Source organism: Schistocerca serialis, chromosome 4, assembly GCF_023864345.2.
Source record: "Schistocerca serialis cubense isolate TAMUIC-IGC-003099 chromosome 4, iqSchSeri2.2, whole genome shotgun sequence".
Taxonomy (NCBI): Eukaryota; Metazoa; Arthropoda; class Insecta; order Orthoptera; family Acrididae; genus Schistocerca; species Schistocerca serialis.
Window position 1 is genome coordinate 972584918 of NC_064641.1, and position 10079 is coordinate 972594996.

Here is a 10079-nt window from a genome sequence, read left to right on the forward strand (position 1 = left end):
TGAAGCATCGGAATAAGGGTCAAATCATAGACTGTAAGAAAAGTCAGTCTTCTTCTACTTAAGTCCGCATTGTGCCTTTTGTATTCTATTCCGATGCAATTTCTGTGTTACATCATCAATAAGATGGTCCAAGGGATACAGTAAACCTGAAGTGAAGCATCGGAACCTAAAACTGGTCTCACAGGATAGGTTCAAAACATAGACAGTAAAAAGAGACATTCGTCTTGTACTTAAGACGGTATAGTTGCTTTTGTATTTAATACCGATGCAATTTCTGTGTTTTATCGTCAATAAGAAGGTCCAAGGGATACAGTAAACCTGACGTGAAGCATCGGAATCTGAAACCGGTTTCGCAGGAAAGACTCAAATATAGAATGTAAAAAGAGTCAGTCCTCTCGTATTTATGTCGGCATTGTGCCTTTGTATTTAATTCCGATGCAATTTCTGTATTTCATCGTCAATAAGTACGTCCAAGGGATACAGTAAACCTGAAGTGGAGCATCGGAACTTAAACTGGTCTGACAGGAAAGGTTCAAAACATAGACAGTCAGAAGAGTCAGTCTTCTTGTACTAAAGTCATCATTCTGCCATTTGTATTTAATTTCGATGCAATTCCTGTGTTTCATCATCAATGAGAAGGTCCAAGGGATACAGTTAACCTGAAGTGAAGCATCGGAATCTAAAACTGGTCTCACAGGAAAGGTTCAAAACATGGACGGTAAGAAGAGTCAGTCTTCTTCTACTTATGTCGGCATTGTGTCTTTTGTATTTGTTTCCGATGCAATTTCTGTGATTCATCGTCAATAAGAAGGTCAAAGGTACACAGAAAACCTGAAGTGAAGCATCGGAATCTAAAACAGGTCTCACAGGAATGGTTCAAATCATAGAATGTAAGAAGAGTCAGTCCTCTTGTACTTAAGTCAGCATTGTGCCTTTAGTATTTAATTCCGATGGAAATTATGTGCTTCATCGTCAATATGAAGGTCCAAGGGATGCAGTACACCTGAAGTGAAGCGTCGCAATGTAAAACTGGTCTCACAGCAAAGGTTCAAAACAATGACAGTAAGAAGATTCAGTCTTCTTGTACTTAAGTCGGCATTGTGCCTTTTGTAATTAATTCCGATGTAATTTCTGTGTTTCATCGTCAATAAGAAGGTCCAAGGGATACAGTAAATCTGAGGTGAAGCATCGGAATCTAAAACTCGTCTCACAGGAAAGGTTCAAACATAGACAGTAAGAAGTGTCAGACTTCTTGTACTTAAGTCGGCATTGTGCCTTTTGTATTTAATTCCGATGCAATTTTTGTGTTTCATCGTGAATAAGAAGGTCCAAGGGATACAGTAAACCTGAAGTGAAGCATCAGAATCTAAAACTGGTCTCACAGGAAAGGTTCAAAGCATAGACAGTAAGAAGAGTGAGTCTTCTTGTACATAAGTCGGCATTGTGCCTTTTGTATTTAATTCCGATGCAAATTCTGTGTTTCAACGTCAATAAGAAGGTCCAAGGGATACAGTAAACCTGAAGTGAAGCATCGGACTCTAAAACTGGTATCACAGGAAAGGTTCAAAGCATAGACAGTAAGAATACTCAGTCTTCTTGTACTTATGTCGGCATTGTTCCTTTTGTACTTAATTCCGACACAATTTCAGTGTTTCATCGTCAATAAGATGGTCCAAGGGATTCAATACACCTGAAGTGAAGCATCGGAATCTAAAACTGGTCTCACAGGAAAGGCTCAAATCATAGACAGTAAGAAGAGTCAGTCTTCTTGTACTTATGCCGGCATTGTGCCTTTTGTATTTCATTCCGATGCAATATCTGTGCTACATCCTTAATGAGAAGGTCCAAGGGATACAATAAACCAGAAGTGGAGCATCGGAATCCAAAACTTGTCTCACAGTAAAGGATCAAAACATAGCAGTAAAAAGAGACATTCCTCTTGTACTTGAGTCGGTATTGTGCCTTTTGTATTTAATTCCGATGCAATTTCTGTGTTTTATCGTCAATAAGAAGGTCCAAGGGATACAGTAAACCTGACGGGAGCATCGGAACCTAAAACTGGTCTCATAGGAAAGGTTGAAATCATACACAGTAAGAAGAGTCAGTCTCCTTGTAGTCAAGTATGCATTGTGCCTTTTGTAATTAATTCCGATGCATTATCTGTGTTTCATCGTCAATAAGATAGTCCAAGGGGTACAGTAAACCTGAAGTGAAGCATCGGAATCTAAAACTGGTCTCACAGGAAAGTCTCAAATCATAGACAGTGTCAAGAGTCAGTCTTCTTGTACATAAGTCAGCATTGTGCCGTGTGTATTTAATTCCGATGCAATTTCTGTGTTTCATCGTGAGTAAGAAGGACCAAGGGATACGGTAAACCTGAAGTGAAGCATCGGAATCTAAAACTGGTCTCACAGGAAGGGTTCAAATCATAGGCAGTAAGAAGAGTCAGTCTTCTTGTACTTAAGTCGGCATTGTGCCCTTTGTATTTAATTCCGATGCAATTTCTGTGTTTCATCGTGAGTATGAAGGACCAAGGGATACAGTAAACCTGACGTTAAGCATCGGAATCTAAACCTGGTCTCACAAGAAAGTTTCAAAATATAGACAGTAAGAAGAGTCAGTCTTCTTGTACATAAGTCGGAATTGTGCCTTTTGTATTTAATTCCGATGCAATTTAAATGTTTCATCGTGAATAAGAATGTCCAAGGGATGCAGTAAACCTGAAGTGAAGCATCGGAATCTAAAACTGGTCTCACAGGAAAGGTTCAAATCATAGGCAGTAAGAAGAGTCAGTCTTCTTGAACTTATGTCGTCATTGTGCTTTTTGAATTTAATTCTGATGCAAAATCTGTGTTTCATCGTCAATAAGGTGATCCAAGGCATACAGTAAACCTGAAGTGAAGCATCGGAATCTAAAACTGGTCTCACAGGAAAGGTTCAAACATAGACAGTAAGAAGTGTCAGTCTTCTTGTACTTAAGTCGGCATTGTGCCCTTTGTATTTAATTCCGATGCAATTTCTGTGTTTCATCGTGAGTAAGAAGGACCAAGGGATACAGTAAACCTGAAGTAAAGCATCGGAATCTAGAACTGGTCTCACAAGAAAGTTTCAAAATATAGACAGTACGAAGAGTCAGTCTTCTTGTACATAAGTCGGAATTGTGCCTTTTGTATTTAATTCCGATGTAAATTCTGTGTTTCATCGTCAATAGGATGGTGCAAGGGATACAGTAAACCTGAAGTGATGCATCGGAATCTAAAACTGGTCTCACGGGAAAGGTTCAAAACATAGACAGTAAGAAAAGTCAGTCTTCATGTACATAAGTCGGAATTGTGCATTATGTATTTCATTCCGATGCAATTTCTGTGTTCCACCGTCAATAAGACGGTCCAAGGGATACAGAAAACCTGAAGTGAAGCATCGGAGTCCAAAACTGGTCTCACAGGAAAGGTTCAAAGCATAGACAGTAAGAAGAGTCAGTCTTCTTGTACTTATGTCGGCATTGTGCCTTTTGTATTTAATTCCGACGCAATTTCTGTGATTCATCGTCAATAAGAAGGACCAAGGGATACAGTAAACATGAAGTGAAGCATCGGAATCTAAAACTGCTCTCACAGGATAGGTTCAAATCATAGAGAGTAAAAAGCGACATTCCTCTTGTACTTAAGACGGTATTGTGCCTTTTGTATTTAGTTCCGATGCAATTTCTGTGTTTTATCGTCAATAACAAAGTCGAAGGGATACACTAAACCTGACGTGAACCATCGGAATCTGAAACTGGTTTCACAGGAAAGGCTCAAATCATAGAATGTAAAAAGGGTCAGTCCTCTCGTACTTAAGTCAGCATTGTGCCTTTGTATTTAATTCCGCTGCAATTTCTGTGTTTCATCGTCAATAAGAAGGTCCAAGGGATAAAGTTAACCTGACGTGGAGCATCGGAACCTAAACTGGGCTCACAGGAAAGGGTCAAAACATAGACGGTCAGAAGAGTGTGTCTTCTTGCACTAAAGTCATCATTGTGACTTTTGTATTTTGTTTCGATGCAATTTCTGTGTTTCGTCGTCAAGAAGAAGGTCAAAGGGATACAGTAAACCTAAAGTGAAGGATCTGAATCTAAAACTGGTCTCACAGGAAAGGCTCAATTCAAAGACAGTAAGAAGAGTCAGTCATCTTGTACTTATGCCGGCATTGTGCCTTTTGTATTTCATTCCCATGCAATATCTGTGTTATATCGTCAATGAGGAGGTCCAAGGGATACAATAAACCAGATGTGAAGCATCGGAATCCAAAACTTGTCTCACAGTAAAGGATCAAACATAGACAGTAAAAAGAGACATTCCTCTTGTACTTGAGTCGGTATTGTGCCTTTTGTATTTAATTCCGATGCAATTTCTGTGTTACATCGTCTATAAGAAGGTCCAAGAGATACAGTAAACCTGAAGTAAATCATCGGAATCTAAAACTGGTCTCACAGGAAAATCTCAAATCATAGACAGTGAGAAGAGTCAGTCCTCTTGTACTTAAGTCGGCATTGTGCCTTTTGTAATTAATTCCAATGCAATTTTATGTCTCATCGGGAATAAGAAGGTCCAAGGGATTGAGTAAACCTGAAGTGAAGCATCGGAATTTAAAACTGGTCTCACAGGAAAGTTTCAAATCATAGGCAGTAAGTAAAGTCAGTCTTCTTGTACTTATGTCATCAATGTGCCTTTTGAATTTAATTCCGATGCAAATTCTGTGTTTCATCGTCAATAAGGTGGTCCAAGGCATACAGTAAACCTGAAGTGGAGCATCGGAATCTAAAACTGGTCTCACAGGAAAGGTTCAAACATAGACAGTAAGAAGAGTCAGTCTACTTGTACATAAGTCGGAATTGTGCCTTTTGTATTTAATTCCGATGTAAATTCTGTGTTTCATCGTCAATAGGATGGTGCAAGGGATACAGTAAATCTGAAGTGAAGCATCGGAATCTAAAACTGGTCTCACGGGAAAGGTTCAAAACATAGACAGTAAGAAGAGTCAGTCTTCATGTACATAAGTCGGAATTGTGCATTTTGTATTTCATTCCGATGCAATTTCTGTGTTCCACCGTCAATAAGACGGTCCAAGGGATACAGAAAACCTGAAGTGAAGCATCGGTGTTCAAAACTGGTCTCACAGGAAAGGTTCAACGCATAGACAGTAAGAAGAGTCAGTCTTCTGTACTTATGTCGGCATTGTGCCTTTTGTATTTAATTCCGATGCAAATTCTGTGTTTCATCGTCAATAAGAAGGTCCAAGGGATACAGTAAACCTGAAGTGAAGCATCGGAGTCTTAAACTGGTCTCATGGGAAAGGTTCCAAACATAGACAGTAAGAAGAGTCAGTCTTCTTGTACATAAGCCGGCATTGTGCATTTTGTATTTAATTCCGATGCAATTTCTGTGTTTCAACGTAAATAAGACGGTCCAAGGATACACTAAACCTGAAGTGAAGCATCGGACTCTAAAACTGGTCTCACAGGAAAGGTTCAAAGCATAGACAGTAAAAAGAGTCAGTCTTCTTTTACTTATGTCGGCATTGTGCCTTTTGTATTTAATTCCGACGCAATTTCGGTGTTTCATCGTCAATAAGAAGGTCCAAGGAATACAGTAAACCTGAAGTGAAGCATCGGAATCTAAAACTTGTCTCACAGTAAAGGTTCAAAACAAAGACAGTACAAAGGGACATTCCTCTTGTACTTGAGTCAGTATTGTGCCTTTTGTATTTAATTCCGATGCAATTTCTGTGTTACATCGTCAATAAGAAGGTCCAAGGGATACAGTAAACCTGAAGTGAGGCATCAGAATCTAAAACTGGTCTCACAGGAGCGGTTCTAATCGTAGACAGTAAGAAGAGTCAGTCTTCTTGTACATATGTCGGCATTGTGCATTGTGTATTTAATTGCAATGAAATTTCTGTGTTTCACCGTCAATAAGAAGGTCCAAGGCATACAGTAAATTTGAAGGGAAGCATCGAACTCTAAATCTGGTCTCACAGGAAAAGTTCAAAACATAGACCGTAAGAAGTGTCAGTCTTCTTGTACTTAAGTCGGCATTGAGCTTTTTGTATTTAATTCCGATGCTATTTCTGTGTTTCATCGCCTATAAGGAGGTCCAAGGGATGCAGTAAACCTGAAGTGAAGCATCGGAATCTAGAATGGACTCACAGGAAAGGTTCAAATCATTGACAGTAAGAAGAGTAAGTCTTCTGGTACTTAACTCGGCATTGTGCTTTTGTAATTAATTCCGATGCAATTTCTGAGTTGCATCGTCAACAAGAAGGTCCAAGGGATACAGTAAACCTGAAGTGAAGCATCGGAATCTTAAACTGGTCTCACGGGAAAGGTTCAAACATAGACAGTAAGAACAGTCAGTCTTCTTGTACATAAGCCGGCATTGTGCATTTTGTATTTAATTCAGATGCAATTTCTGTGTTTCAACGTAAATAAGACGGTCCAAGGGATACAGTAAACCTGAAGTGAAGCATCGGACTCTAAAACTGGTCTCACTGGAAAGGTTCAAAGCATAGACAGTAAAAAGAGTCAGTCTTCTTTTACTTATCTCGGCATTGTGCCTTTTGTATTTAATTCCGACGTAATTTCGGTGTTTCATCGTCAATAAGAAGGTCCAAGGAATACAGTAAACCTGAAGTGAAGCATCGGAATCTAAAACTTGTCTCACAGTAAAGGTTCAAAACAAAGACAGTACAAAGGGACATTCCTCTTGTACTTGAGTCAGTATTGTGCCTTTTGTATTTAATTCCGATGCAATTTCTGTGTTACATCGTCAATAAGAAGGTCCAAGCGATACAGTAACCCTGAAGTGATACATCGCAATAAAAAACTGGTCTCACAGGAAAGTCTCAAATCATAGACAGTGAGAAGAGTCAGTGTTCTTGTACATAAGTCAGCATTGTGCAATGTGTATTTAATTCCGATGCAATTTCTGTGTTGCTCCGTCAATAAGAAGGTCCAAGGGATACAGTAAACCTGAAGTGAAGCATCGAACTCTAAAACTGGTCTCACCGGAAAAGTTCAAATCATAGACAGTAAGAAGAGTCAGTCTTCTTGGACTTATGCCGGCATTGTGATATTTGTATATAATTCCGACGCAATTTATGTGTCTCACCGGAAAAGTTCAAATCATAGACAGTAAGAAGAGTCAGTCTTCTTGGACTTATGCCGGCATTGTGATATTTGTATTTAATTCCGACGCAATTTATGTGTTTCATCGTTAATAAGAAGGTCCAAGGGATACAGTAAACCTGAAGTAAAGCATCGGAATCTAAAACTGGTCTCACAGAAATGGCTCAAATCATAGACAGTAAGGAAAGTCAGTCTTCTTGTACGTAAGTCGGCATTGTGATTTTTGTATTTAATTCCGATGTAATTTCTGTGTTACATTACCAATAAGAAGGTCCAAGGGATACAGTAAACCTGAAGTGCGGCATCGGAATCTAAAACTGGTCTCACAGGATAGGTTCAAAACATAGACAGTAAAAAGAGACATTCCTCTTGCACTTAAGACGGTATTGTGGCTTTGGATTTAATTCCGATGCAATTTCTGTGTTTTATCGTCAATAGGAAGGTCCAAGTGATACAGTAAACCTGACGTGAAGCATCGGAATCAAAAACTGGTCTCACAGGAAAGGCTCAAACCATAGACAGTAAGAAGAGTCAGTGTTCTTGTACTTACGACGGCATTGTGCCTTTTGTATTTCATTCAGATGCAATTTCTGTGTTACATCGTCAATAAGGATGTCCAAGGGATACAGTTAACCTGAAGTGAAGCATCGGAATCTACAACAGGACTCATAGGAATGGTTCAAATCATAGAATATAAGAAGAGTCAGCCCTCTTGTACTTAAGTCGGCATTGTGCTTTTTGTATTTAATTCCGATGCAATATATGTGTTTCATCGTCAATAAGAAGGTCCAAGGGATGAAGTAAACCTGAAGTTAAGCATCGGAATCTAAAACTGGTCTCACAGGAAAGATTCAAAACATTGGCAGTAAGAAGACTCAGTCTTCTTGTACTTCAGTCGTCATTGTGCCTTTTGAATTTAATTCCGATGCAAATTCTGTGTTTCATCGTCAATAAGGTGGTCCAAGGGATTCAGTAACCCTCAAGTGAAGCATCGGAATCTAAAACTGGTCTCACAGGAAAGACTCAAACATAGACAGTAAGAAGTGTCAGTCTTCTTGTACTTAAGTCGGCATTGTGCCTTTTGTATTTAATTCCGATGCAATTTCTGTGTTTCATCGTGAACAAGAAGGTCCAAGAGATACAGTAAACCTGAAGTGAATCATCGGAATCTAAAACTGGTCTCACAGGAAAGTCTCAAATCATAGACAGTGAGAAGAGTCAGTCTTGTTGTACATAAGTCAGCATTGTGCAATGTGTATTTAAATCCGATGCATTTTCTGTGTTGCTCCGTCAACAAGAAGGTCCAAGGGATACAGTAAACCTGAAGTGAAGCATCGAACTCTAAAACTGGTCTCACAGGAAAAGTTCAAAACATAGACAGTAAGAAGAGTCAGTCTTCCTGTACTTAAGTCGGCATTGAGCTTTTTGTATTTAATTCCGATGCTATTTCTGTGTTTCATCGCCTATAAGGAGGTCCAAGGGATACAGTTAACCTGAAGTGAAGCATCGGAATCTAAAACAGGACTCACAGGAATGGTTGAAATCATAGAATGTAAGAAGAGTCAGTCCTCTTGTACTTAAGTCGGCATTGTGCCTTTTGTATTTCATTCCGATGCAAAATATGTGTTTCATCGTCAATAAGAAGGTCCAAGGGATACAGTAAACCTGAAGTGAAGCATCGAACTCTAAAACTGGTCTCACCGGAAAAGTTCAAATAATAGACAGTAAGAAGAGTCAGTCTTCTTGGACTTATGCCGGCATTGTGATATTTGTATTTAATTCCGACGCAATTTATGTGTTTCATCGTTAATAAGAAGGTCCAAGGGATACAGTAAACCTGAAGTAAAGCATCGGAATCTAAAACTGGTCTCACAGAAAAGGCTCAAATCATAGACAGTAAGGAAAGTCAGTCTTCTTGTACGGAAGTCGGCATTGTGATTTTTGTATTTAATTCCGATGTAATTTCTGTGTTACATTACCAATAAGAAGGTCCAAGGGATACAGTAAACCTGAAGTGCAGCATCGGAATCTAAAACTGGTCTCACAGGATAGGTTCAAAACATAGACAGTAAAAAGAGACATTCCTCTTGCACTTAAGACGGTATTGTGGCTTTGGATTTAATTCCGATGCAATTTCTGTGTTTTATCGTCAATAGGAAGGTCCAAGTGATACAGTAAACCTGACGTGAAGCATCGGAATCAAAAACTGGTCTCACAGGAAAGGCTCAAACCATAGACAGTAAGAAGAGTCAGTGTTCTTGTACTTACGACGGCATTGTGCCTTTTGTATTTCATTCAGATGCAATTTCTGTGTTACATCGTCAATAAGGATGTCCAAGGGATACAGTTAACCTGAAGTGAAGCATCGGAATCTGCAACAGGACTCATAGGTATGGTTCAAATCATAGAATATAAGAAGAGTCAGCCCTCTTGTACTTAAGTCGGCATTGTGCTTTTTGTATTTAATTCCGATGCAATATATGTGTTTCATCGTCAATAAGAAGGTCCAAGGGATGAAGTAAACCTGAAGTGAAGCATCGGAATCTAAAACTGGTCTCACAGGAAAGATTCAAAACATTGGCAGTAAGAAGACTCAGTCTTCTTGTACTTCAGTCGTCATTGTGCCTTTTGAATTTAATTCCGATGCAAATTCTGTGTTTCATCGTCAATAAGGTGGTCCAAGGGATTCAGTAACCCTCAAGTGAAGCATCGGAATCTAAAACTGGTCTCACAGGAAAGACTCAAACAAAGACAGTAAGAAGTGTCAGTCTTCTTGTACTTAAGTCGGCATTGTGCCTTTTGTATTTAATTCCGATGCAATTTCTGTGTTTCATCGTGAACAAGAAGGTCCAAGAGATACAGTAAACCTGAAGTGAATCATCGGAATCTAAAACTGGTCTCACAATAAAGTCTC